Source organism: Ovis canadensis, chromosome 4, assembly GCF_042477335.2.
Source record: "Ovis canadensis isolate MfBH-ARS-UI-01 breed Bighorn chromosome 4, ARS-UI_OviCan_v2, whole genome shotgun sequence".
In the NCBI taxonomy this organism is placed as follows: domain Eukaryota; kingdom Metazoa; phylum Chordata; class Mammalia; order Artiodactyla; family Bovidae; genus Ovis; species Ovis canadensis.
The window spans coordinates 104,232,501-104,248,642 of NC_091248.1; the positions used below are offsets into that span (position 1 = coordinate 104,232,501).

The window sequence follows — 16,142 nt, forward strand, 5'->3', positions numbered from 1 at the left end:
TTTCATTAATTTTCAGCAGCAATCCTCCATTGTGGTCCTGGGTAAGGTAACATTGAACTGGGTATGTTTAATCTGGGAACTGGCCTTTGGGTTTGGCCTAAGTCCTCACAAATTTCAGATACTACCAGATCTTTTCCAACAATTTATCAAAATCCCAGTGATGGGCAGAGGTGGGTACAGTGAGACTTCTTATAGATGATATATAATATCTCAGGGGAGATCTGATCAATCTTATTTAACTATCACACAGTTACAGAGGATATAAATTGCTTCTTTCCACCTCATCAGTGAAGTAATTCCCTGTGGTATTGCCATGGTCACGTCAGCATTATGAACTTTGTACTCAGCTAGAATGCTCTTTACAGTTTCAGCATCCAGCTCACTCTGACAGCAAGTGGCTTTCAGAGTAATGCTTCCTTTATGCATCTTCTGAAAGCCAATATAAAAGGGTTTGCTGTTTGCTGGGGTCCAGCCCCAGTGGATCCAGGGTGATTCGAAGGGGAGATGGAATAGGCAAGGAAAAAACTTATTTATTTATTAATATAAGGTTAGATTAGGAAGAAATAGTGTAGTAGGAAAATTAAGTGGAGAAAAGAGGCTGAATAACTTGGTTTACGTGGAAAGCCAATAAAGTTCCAGACAAGGAGCTTGCACCATCTACGTTAGGCCACCGGCGTCCGTTTGAATATTGGAGAGTGCCCTGCCTTGGGCTCTCTCTCTTACGGATCTTAGAAGCCGGGACAAGTAAGTAGACATGGCGAGCCTCCACGCCCCAGATGGGAATTCAGCCTGAAATTAGAGTAAAGAGGAGACACAGGGGAAACCAGTCCTTCCAATGACTTGCCTGGCCTCTACTGTCTAGAAAGGCCTTTTATACCTTTTTGATTGTACATAGAGATCAATGGGTAATACAAAGCTATGCAGCTTTAGCAGCCCAGACTCTTATCAAAACCAGGCTTTCTCTCTGCATACCTAATTGTATACACAAGCCTTAGGTGATTTACATCATCTTCTGGCCAGAGGGCTAATTAACATTTTACAGCCTTTTTTCTGATAAGGGTTTGTCAACCAGAAGACTTATTTGTGTTGATCTTCCCAAAGTCTGGTGCCACCCTCAGAAAACACTAAATAAAGTTACATTCTTACATAGCAAGGACACAAGAGGAGTGCAGTGATATATAACAAAAGAAAAGTAATTAACTCAAAAGTCTAGTGTGCTAACATCCAAACTACTATATACCCTAAATTTTACATGATGGAAGATACAGAGTCATGCAGGGCCAGCAGTCCTGACCCTTTCTGTACATCTTTCTGCATACAAAAGGTCTCAGGTGATTTACATTATCTTCTGGCCAAGAGGCTTGCTAACACCTTTTGGCTCTCTTCCTTAATGAATGTTAATCTCGTTTCCCCTGAAGTGTTTTTCTTTAATCTGCATCTCCTTAAAGCACTAAAGTTACATCTCTATAGAACAATGGCACAGTGGGTTATAACAGAGAAGGTACTTAACTCATAGATCTAATGTTGCTACTTGTTTTTTCTATATACCAACTATATCAACAAATAAAAGATATGAAAATTTGGCATCAAGTATTGGCTCAACCATGAAACGCTTAATCAGTTTTATTCTAATGATCTTGACACCTTGGAAGCCCCTGCAATCCTAGGATGTTTTAAGCTTCCTGTGCCTCTAGCGGTTGGGAGACTGTAAACAATTCACAAGCTGTAAAAAGTCCGGGGGAATCTGTTAGGCAAGTTAGAGAGCTATCAGAGGGGGTTTTAAGCTGAGACATTCTTTTGCAGGAGACTGAAGCCCTGAATTAACTTTTTTCCAGAGAGTGTCAGAGGAGTGGAAAAGCAGAGTACAGTAAAGGCTGGCAGATTTTGTTTTTTTTTGGGGGTACATGCTCAGGAAATACCAGGGGGAAAACCTGAGGCCTGATTCACCTTGTCCATCAAGGCCTCTGCCGCATGACCTTGTCACGGGTGGGATTCCTTACGCTGGCTCCCGGCAACTGTTCAAGCGAATGCCAAAGGAATCCAGCTCGTTTTCAATTATATTCTTATGTCTCAAAGGTTTCAGAGCCCCCAGAACATTCAGGATCAAGCTACACATTCGGGCCACTGCAATGACATGACAGCCTCTCTACCTTTCTCATCCTTGACACTTTCAATGATATTTGAGGGATCCTGGAGCTGGATTTTGATTTCTTTGTGTCTGATGACACAGGGGTCAGAGGAGCGAATCCCAGCGGCCACCTTGGAATATACTTCGGCCAAGCTACTGAACTGCATGGACTTCCCCACAGTTAGAAAGCCCACTAACTCAACTGGAGCATCACCTCTCTTGGCCACACCAAAACCTTCTGGCTCACCAGCACCACCACCTTTTGGAGAAATGAGTTTTCTGTGAAGCTTAACAGAGAGAGCCTTCAGTTCAGTTCAGTTCAATTCAGTTCAGTCACTCAGTTGTGTCCAACTCTTTTTGACCCCATGAATTGCAGCATGCCAGGCCTCCCTGTCCATTACCAGCTCCCGGAGTTCACTCAGACTCACATCCATTGAGTCCGTGACGCCATCCAGCCATCTCATCCTCTGTCGTCCCCTTCTCCTCCTGCACCCAATCTCTCCCAGCATCAGAGTTTTTTCCAATGAATCAACACTTCACATGAGGTGGCCAAAGTACTGGAGTTTCAGCTTTAGCATCAGTCCTTCCAAAGAAATCCCAGGACCCATCTCCTTTAGAATGGACTGGTTGGATCTCCTTGCAGTCCAAGGGACTCTCAAGAGTCTTCTCCAACACTACAGTTCAAAAGCATCAGTTCTTCGGCGCTCAACCTTCTTCACAGTCCAACTCTCACATCCATACATGACTACTGGAAAAACCATAGCCTTGACTAGACGGACCTTTGTTGGCAAAGTAATGTCTCTGATTTTTAACATGCTATCTAGGTTGGTCATATCCTTCCTTCCAAGGAGTAAGAGTCTTTTAATTTCATGGCTGCAATCACCATCTGCAGTGATTTTGGAGCCCCCCAAAATAAAGTCTGACACTGTTTCCACTGTTTCCCCATCTATTTCCCATGAAGTGATGGGACCAGATGCCATGATTTTCATTTTCTGAATGTTGAGCTTTAAGCCAACTTTTCCACTCTCCGCTTTCACTTTCATCAAGAGGCTTTTTAGTTCCTCTTCACTTTCTGCCATAAGGGTGGTGTCATCTGCATGTCTGAGGTTATTGATATCTCTCCTCGAAATCTTGATTCCAGCTTGTGCTTCTTCCAGCCCAGCGTTTCTCATAATGTACTCTACATATCAGTTAAATAAGCAGGGTGACAATATACAGCCTTGACGTGCTCCTTTTCCTATTTGGAACCAGTCTGTTGTTCTATGTCCACTCTAACTGTTGCTTCCTGACCTGTGTATACGTTTCTCAAGAGGCAGGTCAGGTGGTCTGGTATTTCCATCTCTGATAGAGCCTTCAGTTCAGTTCAGTTCAGTTGCTCAGTCGTGTCCGACTCTTTGGGACCCCATGAATTGCAGTACGCCAGGCCTCTCTGTCCGTCACCATCTCCCAGAGTTCACTCAAACTCCTGTCCATCAAGTCGGTGATGCCATCCAGCCATCTCATCCTCTTTTGTCCCCTTCTCCTCCTGCCCCCAATCCCTCCCAGCATCAGAGTCTTTTCCAATGAGTCAACTCTTTGCATGAGGTGGCCAAAGTACTGGAGTTTCAGCTTTAGCACCATTCCTTCCAAAGAACACCCAGGGCTCATCTCCTTTAGAACGGACTGGTTGGATCTCCTGGCTTTAAGCACCTCTAAACAGTGGTTTTGTACTTTTAGTTTGAGCCATCTCGGCTTCGATCCCACAGGTGTCGGCTAAAATGCTGCTAACGATGGCGATTTCCCCGGGGTGCAGAGGCCTCCACACAGATTGCTTCTATCACACATCTGCCAGCGGACCTGCCACCACCGGCAGTAGCTACTGCTGTGCGCAGGCGCGATACCTCCTAATTCTTGCGAAAGTTCAGTGTGACACTCACTAACTCCCCACGACAACACAGTGCAGCAGGGTGCAGACAAACATTCTGTTCCCCATTTTTTGAAGAAGGTTTTCTGTCATTTCCTTTTTATGGCATAGGCTGTGTCATTTAGTACGGACTTCTGGCTCTTATGTGTGCACAAGTATGTAGTGTCCAAAACCAAATTCTGCACACTGAAAAAAACAAAGCAGAAAGATGAATTTATTTTCAAAGCTTATGGCCTGAAAAACCAGGAAGCTCAAGGCGACCGGCAATGTTTCCTCTTGCTTACTGACTGCAGTTTTTGTTTTGTTTTTTAATCACTACATAATTATATTTTAATACACAATCAAAATACAGACCACCATAGTAAATTGATGCCAATAAAATATATTTCATTTGCATTGCATGACAAATGGTTACTGTCCTTCGTCATAAATGAGTTCTTAGAAACCAGTAACAAAGACATTGACATTCCTAAGGAAATTAAAAAAAAAAAAAGCCAGAGGAAAATAAAAGAACACAAGTGACTTCTAAGAACTAAAGGATGTTTATGGAGTAAATGCAGAAGTTATTTGTCTTTTTCTGAGACCTGGTGGCTTCTTCCTTTTTTGGGTGAAGGTAGCTGAGTCAGGATCAATGAAGTCTAAAGATGGTGTGAACACACTTGGCATTTGTGTATTGGCTGATGTACTCTGCTCATTTCTGAGAAAAGCTGTAAATTTCCTGCAACTAATGTTAGATAAAGTTAAATTTAATTTTTCTTTCATGTGTCTACGTTAACCAGCTCCATTTTGTCTCCAACATGAGTGACTCCATTTTGATTTGGTTCTACAGTATACATACATGTATGCACACATCTGCACAAGGCCAAAATTCTGGTGGGCTGTGAGGTCAAGTGCTTTTACAAGACGGAATTAGAAAGAGATTGATTCCAGAAGATGGATGTCTTCTGAGACTGAGGCTGTAAAAGTAATGTACTCTGGTGGCAAGTCAGTTCTCTCCAAAAGTGAGGTTGCAGTTGACAGCCCAAGGGGTGGGAAGAATCGGGCTAGGAAAGGAGCTTGCGTGGACAGAGCAGCATCCATACCTGCCTCACCAGCTTTAGCACATTGATTGCAGGTCCAGCCTAGCCCCAGAAGCAGGTATCAGACCTTGTTGGTGAGGAGGGGCATGAAAATCCGAAGTGCTCTATGGGACCATTCTTTGGCCCTTCTCTATCCACTGCTGTGTATGTCAGAGTCTATGACTCTTCATCTTTCATTATAATTTATAGTGATCAAATATTCCAGGGAGAAATGATATATTGAATTATCTGTTAACATTCAGTGTGGATCATTTCATAAACGGTAGGTCAAGAATCACTAGCATCTTGGCAGATTGATGTGGATTATACTGTTTCCCCTTTTACCATTTATCCATCTACACTGTGGAGTTTACAAAGCAGATACTAAAGTGGAGAATTAGTAATTGCCACATTGCCTGATTTTTCAGATATAATGGAAAAGGGAAAAGTCATAGAATGTTAAGTAAGGAAAAGCTGTGGCACTTTGATTTTTTAAAAGTTTTGTTCTGAAAAGCATGTGTCATTAAGTTTGTAGTTAATACTAGAAAAGATTCTGGCTTTCATTATGAAAGAGATAATTTATTCACATACGGAACAAGGTTCACTGATTAGGAGTAGTATGTAGTGAGTTAGAATAAACTTTGCTTTCAAAACTAAGTTCAGCATTTGGCAAAGTTTGATTGGTACAGGAGAAACAATGTATTATTTTTTAACCTAATCACTTAACAGTTTTTTTAGGCAAAATTGAGATGTGCAGACAAGATGACTCTACAGATGAGTAAATTTTTAACTTTTTATATTAATACCAAAGTAACAGGAGATGCCTACATAGAGGTTGCATAAGTAATTGACACATTTCTGTGAAATTTATTAATGACTTAAGATGCAGAGGCATACTTGTAAAATTGATCAACATTTATCTGGAAGTACAAAATTAATAGCTAATATGATCTGGAGTAGAATCAGGATTCAGAAAAATCTTTAGAGTTGAAATAATAGGCAGAATTCACTAAGAAAGTATTTATATGAGATGTCCAGAAGTGGTAAATTCATAGAGACTAAAAGTAAATTAGTGAGGAGTGACTATTAGCAAATGAAGCAAATGATTTCCTTTTGGAGTGACACAATGTTTTGGAATTGGATAATGGTAATGGTCGCATAATTTTGTGACTATACTAAAATCCAGGCTTTCCGAGTGGTGCTAGTGGTAAAGAATCTGCCTGCAATGCAGGAGATGTGGGTTTGATCCCTGGGTCAGAAAGATTCTCCTGGAGAAGGAAATGGCAACCCTCTCCAGTATTCTTGCCTGGAAAATTCCATGGGCAGAGGAGCCTGGTGGACTATGGTCTATGGGGCCCCAAAGAGTCAGACACAACTGAGCACATACTGCTGCTGCTGCTGAGTCACTTCAGTCGTGTCCTACTCCATGTGACCCCATAGACGGCAGCCCACCAGGCTCCTCTGTACCTGGGATTCTCCAGGCAAGAACACTGGAGTGGGTTGCCATTTCCTTCTCCAATGCATGAAACTGAAAAGTGAAAGTGAAGTCGCTCAGTCGTGTCTGACTCTTAGCGACCCTATGGACTGCAGCCCAACAGGCTTCTCCATCCATGGATTTTCCAGGCAAGAGTACTGGAGTGGGGTGCCATTGCCTTCTCTGGAGCACATACTAAAATCCACTAAATTTTACACTTTAAAAGGATGAATTTAATGGTAAGTGAATTATATCTGAGTAAAACTTTAAAAAGGCACTTATGTTTAATAAACTGGGAATAGAAGAAAAATGTATGAAAAACAGAAGGAAATTGAACATAGTAAAGGATTTTTATCTTGCACATGTAACCAGGTGAAAGTTTAGTTGCATTCTCATTAACTTATGCATTAAAAAATGGAAAAAATAATAGAAGTAAAATAGAAGTATATTATACCTATTATTATAAAGGCCTTGTTCTAGATATTATAACCAAGATATATACTGTAAACATTCTGACATGATATATATCATATTTAAATGCTGTGAAAGAGAAGGCCATATTATATTCAATGAAGATGGTTTGATTGTCTAGTAAAAGTGTTAGTCTCTCAGTCATGTCTGACTCTTTGCGACCCCATGGACTTTATAGACCACTAGTCTCCTCCATCCATGGGATTATCCAGGCAAGAATACTGGAGTGGGTAGCCATTCCCCTCTCCAAGGGGTCCTCCCCAACCAGGGATTGAACCTGGGTCTCCTGCACTGCAGCAGATTCTTTACCATCTGAGGCACCAGGGAAGCCTATATAGAACACATAAAACTTTATGAAACAAATAGATTTGAAAGAATTCAAAAAAGAATTCCAGATGAAAAAAATTAACAAAGTCAACAGGTTCCTTATATGTTATCAACAAACAAATATAACAAAATGAAATGCAAAACAGAACTCAATCAAAATAACAATCTAAAAAATAAAAATACTTACAGTTAAATTCATGCGATATTGGCAAAGATGAAGACACTTTATATGGATGTCAGAGATTATAAGAAATTGAATGAAAACAATTTTGTGTATGCATATATGTATATTTCTCTAAGCAGAGAATCTAAACAGTCCATCAAATTCTCAAATGAGCAAAACAAACAAAAAAGTTTATATATCATTGCCCATAAAGCAGAAGAATAGTGTAGTAAGAATTCATTGATAAATGGGTAGTATAGCTTGATATAAATTGGAAATGACAGATAAATGGAATCATAAAGAAAAAATTTTAAAAATATATATTTGGCGTATGATAAATAATACATAAATAATTGATAGATGATCAATTTTTAAACAGTATTTGAGAAAAGAGATAATTATTTAGAAAAAAATGCAGTCTTCTTCTTCCCATAAACCAAAATTTCAGATTTATTAAGGATTTTATATAAAAATTAAATCTTAAAATATTAGAAGAAAATATAGATTAATTTTTATGTAGGTGTAGGTCTTTAAGAGAGGCTTCCCTGGTAGCTAAGTGGTAAAGAATCCGCTTGCCATAGAAGACTCGGGTTTGATCTCTGGGTTGGGAAGATCCCCTGGAGAAGGGAATGGCAACCCACTCTAGTATCCTTGCCTGGAGAATTCCATGGACACAGGAAGGAGCCTGGCGGGCTACAGTCCATGGTGTCGCTAAAGAGTCAGACGTGACTTAGCAACTAAGCAGCAACGACATAATTGTTTTACTATATGAATACATATCACAATAAACTGTGGAAAATTCTGAAAGAGATGGGAATACCAGACCACCTGACCTGCCTCTTGAGAAATCTGTATGCAGGTCAGGAAGCAGCAGTTAGAACTGGACATGGAACAACAGACTAGTTCCAAATAGGAAAAGGAGCACGTCAAGGCTGTATATTGTCACCCTGCTTATTTAACTGATATGCAGAGTACATCATGAGAAACGCTGGACTGGCAGAAACACAAGCTGGAATCAAGATTGCCAGGAGAAATATCAATAACCTCAGATATGCAGATGACACCACCCTTATGGCAGAAAGTGAAGAGGAACTAAAAAGCCTCTTGATGAAAGTGAAAGTGAAGAGTGGAAAAGTTGGCTTAAAGCTCAACATTCAGAAAACGAAGATCATGGCATCCGGTCCCATCACTTCATGGGAAATAGATGGGGAAACAGTGGAAACAGTGTCAGACTTTATTTTTTGGGGCTCCAAAATCACTGCAGAGGGTGATTGCAGCCATGAAATTAAAAGATGTTTACTCCTTGGAAGAAAAGTTATGACCAACCTAGATAGCATATTCAAAAGCAGAGACATTACTTTGTCGACTAAGGTCCGTCTAGTCAAGGCTATGGTTTTTCCTGTGGTCATGTATGGATGTGAGAGTTGGACTGTAAAGAAGGCTGAGCACTGAAGAATTGATGCTTTTGAACTGTGGTGTTGGAGAAGACTCTTGAGAGTCCCTCGGACTGCAAGGAGATCCAACTAGTCCATTCTGAAGGAGATCAGCCCTGGGTGTTCTTTGGAAGGAATGATGCTAAAGCTGAAACTCCAGTACTTTGGCCATCTAATGTGAAGAGTTGACTCATTGGAAAAGACTCTGATGCTGGGAGGGATTGGGGGCAGGAGGAGAAGGGGACGACAGAGGATGAGATGGTTGGATGGCATCACTGACTCGATGGACGTGAATCTGAGTGAACTCCGGGAGTTGGTGATGGACAGGGAGGCCTGGCGTGCTGCGATTCATGGGGTCACAAAGAGTCAGACACGACTGAGTGACTGAACTGAACTGAACTGAATGCATACATATAGCTGAGTATTCTTTTGCAAACAGGAAAGTATAAGAACTTTACGTAGAGTATAATAGGCAAATAACAAATCAGGAAAAGCATTGCAATATATTTGACAAGTTTTAATGTTAATACATAAAATTCTCTAACAAAAACTTCAAAGAGAGAGATCAAAAGAAAAGTGATGAAAGGGCAAGAAAAAAGCAATTTCTAAGAAGAAATACAAATAACCAGTAGACATATAAAATGTTCAAAGGTAATCAAAGAATCTCAAATTTAAATAACAATAATATAGAACTGGCTAATATTATGAAATTTGGTAATTCCCAGGGTTTAAGCTAGAGTTAAGAAATGGGCTTTTCCTTTAATACACTAATAAGTAAGGTGAAATTGCCATTCATGTTCCTGAATTTGCATTTTGCCAATATCTATCAAAAGCCTTAAAAAATGTGCTTAACTTTGTAAGCACTGGTCTCAGAATATCTTAGGGATATAATTGTGTAAATACTCACAAATGTCTATTTGAGAATTGTTTTGCAGCAGTTTTTATATTGGTGAAAATTTTAAATAGTATTAAAGATGTTAAATGAATTATGGCTTTGGAAATACTGATTTCCAAAGATAGTCACAACAGTATTTTCAGTCCCACATGTTCTTCCTTAACCTTGTCACTCCCTAGTTACCATTTTCCTTGCCCTTGAACCTAGGCAATACTTTATGGCTCCTTCACTGAGTAACAGATGATGAAAGTGAAACTGGATGACTTTTAAAGGCAAAAGACTTTCCACCTGATTCTCCCCTTTGGGATTTTTCTCCCTTGAAACTCAGCTTGGGATGAAGCCCAGACCTCATGGCAAGGTCACCTGTAGGTGTTCCAGCAGAAAGCCCCAAGTAAGATTGCTGCCAACAGCCAGTATCTACTAATCATCTAAGTGAATGAGGTTTCAGATGATGCTAGCCTCCAGCCTTTGAGTCACTACAGCTGATTCTAACTAGAGCAGACAAATTGTTGAATGCTTCCAAATTGCAGATTTGTGAACAAAATGAATACTGTTGTTTTAAGTCACTACAGTTTGAAATGGTTTATTATTACACATAGCCATAGAACCTGGAACAATGTTACCTCCCAAACTGAAATATTGTGAGGGCATTTTTAAAGAAAAACATAGGTGGAAAATATGTATCTTTAAAATTTTACAGACATTTACAAAGTGCAATTGAGAAAAAGGGTAGATCATAAGAGTATATATTATTATATATAGTATATATAGTAATCTATAATAATCTTATTGGAGAAGGACATGGCAACCCACTCCAGTGTTCTTGCCTGGGAAATCCCATGGACAGAGGAACCTGGGAGGCTACAGTCCATGGGTCACAAAGAATCGAACACGACTGAACAATAATAATACTATATATCATATAGTATACAGTATATATAATAATTACATTTTGTGTATGTATACACAAATTCACATAAATATCCAACAGTCAGCATGTGTATGTATAGAAAAGGCACTTGGGAAAGTATTTAAAAAATGTAGACAGCAGTTTTCTTCAAATGTTTGGAGTAAAGCGATGCTTTATACTTTATTTATATTGTTGCTCATCTTGCTGATTTTCTAATTTTTAACAAGTGTACATTGATCACTTGTTCGATAAAGATTAAACAAATTTGAACTTAATAAACAGCTGGTAGAGTATCAAATACAGAGGAACCTGGCTCAATAGCTTTTCATAAGAAAAAGACAGGTGTTTTAGCTGATTACAAGTTCAAAATTAGTGAACAGTGTGCTGTAATTACCAAAATGTTAATGCAAACTTAGGTAGCAATTACAAAATTCTAGAATCCAGAGGACTGGAGACACACTGAACAGATTACACTTCAAGGTAACACCAGCTTTAAGAAAAACAGCAACTGATCTTTTTCAGAAGAGACTGACGCAGATGGTGGTAAAGTCTGAAGTGGGATTATGTGAGGGACAGTAGAAACAGCAGGGAATCCTGTTGTGTTAGAAAAGAGAAAACAGATTTATTTTATGAGAAATGGGGTTAGACTTCATCTGGATAATTTCAGAGAGGAAGAATTAAGCAATAAATGAAAACCTTAAAGAGACAGATGTAGCTCAATTGAAGACACTATTTTCAATTAAATTGAGCTATTCAAAAATTGCAAGGATAGCCAAAGAATGTAATGAGACCAAAACCTTGGTCTCTGGTTTTGAGGTTCCCAGGTGTCAGGATGTTTATAGAACTCTGCTCTTCGTGGAAAGGTCTGGTCGAGTATCATTAGAAGACCTGTCCCTTTCCACATCTATGAGTTTCTGTCGTAGGATCAGAACAACGACAATATACTCTGTGGCCAATACTCTATAGTCACTCTTTAGCATACCTTTTTCTAATAGCCTGATTTTCTGAATTCCCAGTCTTTGCTAATTAGCACAGCTGAACTGAGTTTGGCAGTGATTTTTTCTCAGAATTAAAAACTCATGTTTTCGTAAGATGATGTGTGTCTTAATTAAGTCTCCTCATTAAAACTCCCTAGCTTTGATTGTTAGTGTCTGTCTCCACACAGCACAAAACAGACATTTGGCCATTTCTTATGTAATTTGATTGGTATAACAACTCATTGTATTATTCAGCTCCACAAAGCAAAGTTTTAGGTTTTTTTTTTCCGTCTAGATGGGCTATGTAGGTATGCTTCTTTTCTACTTATTTAAGTGGAGTTCCTGACACACCTGAACACTTTGTTTACCTACAGATTAAAGATTTTATCAAGTTGTTTGAAGAGTAAAGATTATTTCCTTCTTTTTCTACAGCAATTATGAGAAACTACTTTAAACTGGCATTTTAAAGGAAAGATAATGTCCTCTTACAAGTTTGTTAAGACCGTGTAGTTTTCCTGTCACCTTCGCCCTGCCGTCTCACTCTGATTTTGCAGCATTGATGTATTTCAGCACTTCCGTGTTTACGGTAAAACATCACCCTTCCTTACTTTCTAAAACGTAGATACAGGTCTCTACACATCTGATATTTGGGTCAAATGCTCTTACACCTCCCTTCGTGCCTCTTCTTTGTTCTTAAAAATAGGAGGAGATTGGAAGGCTTATAAAATTGTGAAGATACCCCCAGAAAATATGTGGTTTTATTCTCTTGACTCACATCGAGATACAGTCAAATAATTGAATCCAGCATGCAGCTCTGAGTCATAGGGGAATTTTATGATATCTGCAAAACATTTAAATTTGATTTGTTAAATTGTACCTAAAATGAATTTAGGCAGTTCTGAATAATTCTTAATAATGATAGCACAGAAAATAAACATAAAATATCCAAGAGAAAATAAAGATATGTGATAGATAAATGTAATATTAAATACACCATTTGGGTTTCCCAGATGGTGCTAGAGGTAAAGAACCCAGCTGCCAATGCAAGCAGATGTAAGAGACGTGGTTTCAATCATTGGGTTGGGAAAATCCCTGGAAAGAGGGCATGGCAACCCACTCCAGTATTCTTGTCTGGGGAACCCCATGGCAGGCTGCAGGCCATAGGATTGCACAGAGGCAGTCCAGAGGATTGCACAGAGTCAGACAGAACTGAAGTGACTTAGCACGCACACAGATTCCATTTACAGGAAACAATGTCTCTATGGAATACATCTAATAAAACAACTTAAAGTATTTGCTGTGTAAATTTTCACAAGACAAATTCCCACTTAGAAGATATAATAACAGAAGCAAAAAAGTAGAGCTATATATATTTTAAAGTCTCTAAAATGATTTGAAAAGCTTTTCAGCAAAAATATACAGTGCAAGCTATATTCAAACGATCTGCACTGACTATTTATTGCTAGGTGAGACATAAATCACTTTCAATCAAAATTATTCCTGAGAATAATCCATATATGGCTAATTTTTACTTGAGTAGTTGTGAAAATTCATGACCTACTTGGCAAATTGGTGAAATGTCCTTTTTCTTGTAGGAAGATACATTCATATAGTGGTATGTGTTAGAAGATGACTTGCACTGCTTCCTGTTTGCCCATTTGTATGGAACCCATTCAATTGGACTTGACAAATAATTTTTACCAATGACTTTTGTTCACTTGGTGGGCAGCCCTTGAATGCCATTATTTTTTAGTGATTAAGCACAAAAATAAATGTTCATCTCACTGACAGTTATGGATACGGTAAAAGAAATAATACTCCCCCTCAAAAAGGGAACCCCCCCCACATTTTAGCTTAATAATATTCTCTTAAGTGCAAAGGTCTAGAAGATGAGCATAATACTAGAGCATAATGAACTGTTCATTTTCCACTGGGAGTAGTTTATATTTACCTGAATTGTGAGTTGGGAGAAGCTCAAGTTTGGAAGCCAAATTTGTAGTTATTTCTGAGTGTATATTGAGAAATCAGGACCATGTTTTCAGCTTTCTTGTGACTTCTCTGCTTTTGCTGTGCTCCTTCATCTCACTCTGTGATAGGTTAAAGTAATGAGTGAATTTTGAGGTTTTGAAATAGGATGACCTTGGTCTCATCCCAGCTCTATCAGCAGCTGTGTGACTTGGATAAGTTACTTAACAGTCTTATATTCTGGATTCTTTATCTCTGAAGGAGGGATAATATTCCTATCTCATGATTTTGTGAAGATTAAATAGCCTAATGCAAGCACAGTGCTTAGTGAGAGGCATTGTGGAGGCTATAGTGTAGGATTCAGTGTTTATAGCATTACTGCTATTATTACTCTAACAACGTTTGGTGTACACAAAAGGAAGAAATGGCAAACCTTGCTCTTGGCACTGATTCTGTTCTCCATTAGTTTAGGTGTGATTGAGCAGAATTTTCTTTTCTATGCACTCTGTGGTTGTTATCATTCATTTTTATACATTTCAGTATTCTTTTCAGGAGAACACTGTACCAGTCTTGAAGATTCACTCCATAAAAGTGGCATCTGCCAGCCATATCCCTAAGAAACTATTGTAATTTATAGGAACCAGGTGTCTGAAATTTGAGATATATTGTGCTTAAGAAGGATTTCTTAGTGATGGAAAATTTTCTTTTTCTAGTGAAAGTATTTCACAGAAATTGAAATAATATTTTGTCTTGTCTTAGAAAATAACTTATACATTGTTATTTCTTTAGTTCAAAGAAAACAGATGAGTAAGAGTAAGTGAGAATCTAGGTTCAACTATAAATTTGTCTATAACATCAGTGGTTCTCAAACCTGGTAGCCCATCAAGATATTCTAGGAAGCTTTTATTTATTGATTGATTTATTTTTTTACTTTATTTTACTTTACAATACTGTATTGGTTTTGCCATACATTAACATGAATCCACCACGAGTGTACATGCGTTCCCAAACATGAACCCCCCTCCCACCTCCCTCCCCATAACACCTCTCTGGGTCATCCCCGTGCACCAGCCCCAAGCATGCTGTATCCTGCATTGGACATAGACTGGTGATTCGATTCTTACATGATAGTATACATGTTTCAATGCCATTCTCCCAAATCATCCCACCCTCTCCCTCTCCCTCTGAGTCCAAAAGTCCACTATACACATCTGTGTCTTTTTTGCTGTCTTGCATCCAGGGGCATCATTGCCATCTTTCTAAATTCCATATATATGTGTTAATATACTGTATTGGTGTTTTTCTTTCTGGCTTACTTCACTCTGTATAATCGGCTCCAGTTCATCCATCTCATCAGAACTGATTCAAAATGAAGACTTCTAGGAACTTCCTTGATAGTCTAGTTGTTAAGACTCTGTGTTTCTAATGCAGGCATGCTGGTTTGATCCCTGGTTGATCCCATGCCACACAGCATGGCTGAAAAAAAAGAAAATCTTTTGTAAAATCTTGGTCCACTGGGAGTTGACTTGGAGGAGGAGGTGAGGATCTGGTTACACTGTGGGCTAGTGGCGATCTTGCACCATAGGCACAAGACATGAGTATACTAGAAGAGCGTAAAGCTAATAACACAGCAGGTTGTGAGACCTGCACTTCCTTCCTACTGCTCTTAAGTTTTACCATGAATCCTTTGAATTTCCTTAGATAATATGGCAAGTTCAGTTCAGTTCAGTTCATTTCAGTCACTCAGTCGTGTCCGACACTTTGCAACCCCATGAATCGCAGCACGCCAGGCCTCCCTGTCCATCACCAACTCCCGGAGTTTACTCAAACTCATGTCCATCGAGTTGGTGATGCCATCCAGCCATCTCCTCTGTCGTCCCTTTCTCCTCCTGCCCCTACAGGCAATTAATTATCCTGTTGCAGTCACTAGTGATTCAGCTACCATCAAAACATCTGCTCAAGGGTGAGAATCCTTGAGCTGTAAGAGTATTATGCCTCAGAGGCAATTTGAATGACCAGGAGACATAGGAGCATGAATGGGCAAATATCTTCTATGTTTGACCTGTATTTTTGGAAATTATGTCTGATTTAAGCCTCTACTTTAAAGATGTCTACTTTATTCTGAGAATATGGATGGTTTATGGAGGGTTTAAAGGATTATTCTAACACAGAACATCCATCTTATCCAACGTCCCAAACTGTCAACTTGAGAGTTGACAAATGTGCAAAAAGGCCACAATATTTCACAGTAATTGTCACAGAAGGTGGAGCCTGGTTCCCCACCCATTAAACCTGGGGCTTGCCTTGTGGCCTTCTTTGACACACTGAATGTAGTACAAATGAAGAAGTAAGTACAAGTCGTAATGGGTTATGAGCCTCGACCTCAGGAGGCCTTGTAGCTTCAGCCTTTGTTGCTTGTAGAACCCTGTTGTTACCAT

General features: G+C 39.2%; 1 pseudogene; it reads right to left on the bottom strand.

Annotated features, from left to right (window-relative positions):
• Positions 1 to 16,142, bottom strand: part of LOC138439820 (developmentally-regulated GTP-binding protein 1 pseudogene) — a 16,198-nt pseudogene extending 56 nt beyond the window's left edge.